This window comes from Choristoneura fumiferana, chromosome Z (assembly GCF_025370935.1).
Source record: "Choristoneura fumiferana chromosome Z, NRCan_CFum_1, whole genome shotgun sequence".
Lineage (NCBI taxonomy): Eukaryota > Metazoa > Arthropoda > Insecta > Lepidoptera > Tortricidae > Choristoneura > Choristoneura fumiferana.
The window spans coordinates 20,547,805-20,549,691 of NC_133472.1; positions in this window are offsets into that span (position 1 = coordinate 20,547,805).

Here is a 1,887-nt window from a genome sequence, read left to right on the forward strand (position 1 = left end):
CCATCCGTTTGAGAGCTACAATGCCACAGACAGCCAGACAAACAGACATTGGCGTAATACTTATAACATCTCTCTTTTTGCGTCGAGGTTAAAAAAACAATGGATGTTGTTGGATATCATTAAAAATAGTCTTTTCGTAACCAATAATACTAAGTAAGCATCCCGGAAAGGGAGGTATTCTTAGAAGACAATATTGCTGTTTATTTAGGCTTTACTGCGGCGGCCGGATTACTGGCGAAGAGGGATCAACACCGCAATTTAAAGCTCAAAGCGCATTAATTATGTACTTAAATACCTAATCCCTGTAGTTAAAGCCTGCATTCTCATTAGGGAGGTGAACAATTGGTTGGTTTTTTATCTGGCCTTGAGCTATCGAGAAAAAAGGCACGTGGTCTAGTGCATTTTTAGGGTTCTGTACCCGAATGGTGATAAACGGAACTCTATTAATGTTGCCACATTGTTCGTCTGTCTGTAAGTCTATCCGTAACTGGGCTTGACATTTTCTTTTGCGGCTCATAAGAGAACATAGCTCTTCTATGGGGACCTATCTAGGATTATACACTTTATAATTAATGCGTATTTTTTATTTACCTGGGTATTTTAAACGTAGGTTGGCTTTTTTCTAGGTGATTTCATATTCGTCCATTGTAGAGATAAGCCTCTTCTCAGAATGAGAGAGCTTGGGCCATAGTTCCTCCGCGGGGCCCAGTGGTAAATTGATATTGGAAATTCACAGTAAATTTCCGATATCGAAAATACAAACTGAAACATAGATGACAGAAAAATAGAGCAGCGCTGGTGAACCCAGGTCCTGGCATTCCGTGCCACGTGTTAATAACCGCTACAACACCACTAGACAGGGGTAAGACACTAATATCTCCTATAGCACCACATATCTTCAACTGTTTGTTTCTTATTAGTCACTTAAGCAGCGACTACTAGCGACACATCTATGCTGTAGCTCTTAATCAAGAAACTTTTTTCAGCATCCATGGAAACTAACCGCTCACCCGGACAAGAGATGTCGTTTATTAAGCAAATCAAATTATGATTGGTTTTTTTGGAGTCTGTTGTATTTTTTATTTAAATTCCAAATTTTGTTACGGAATGACCGTAAAAGTAACAAAATAAGCATTTGAAATAAAAAATACTCCAAAAACCAATCATAGTAAATTTTCGAGAAAGACAGATAGGCTTGAGGTGGGGTCGAACCGATGAACCTCAACTTAAGAGGCCAAAAGTCAAACACACTAACGCTACCGCATCATTTTGTCAGTACTAAAATAAAATAATGAACTTTTTGTAAAGCACAGTTAGTGCCGAGGGCATTTTTCACGTGGCCTGGCTTCACGAAAAAGCGGTTTTGGATATTTACGTGTCCCGTTTTACGGCTAAAAAGATTACGCACGAAATTGAGCACCGCGGCACCGCAGTTTTTGCGAAGTAGCGTTTACAAAAATACGCTTTATTTAGGCATTAAACTATGCAAACGGAAGGAATTGCTCTCCGCAAATTGCCAATTTGCCGCTATTTGGCAAATATAATTGCCAAATGGAGGCATGGAATGGCTCTTTTTGCCTCGGCACAGAGTAATTCGGTAGATTAATACAGAAATGGTCCCATGAGATTATGAATTTTGGCACGTTAGGCCTGTATCTCGGTAAGCCACGCGGGCGTCTACATTGGGAACTGATCTTTTTGTTTAAAGCTGTGAATTCTTTTTGGCTGTTCGAAAAATTGCCACGTTGACTTGACTGCAAGTTGACACGGCAATGGGCGGGTCGGTCGGCCAAAGCGCTCTAACTGTTGGGAGAGACAAAGTCCACGAACGCGAAAAAGAAGCGTCGGCTGGCCTGCCACTAAATGAACTGACGACATCGTGAGAGT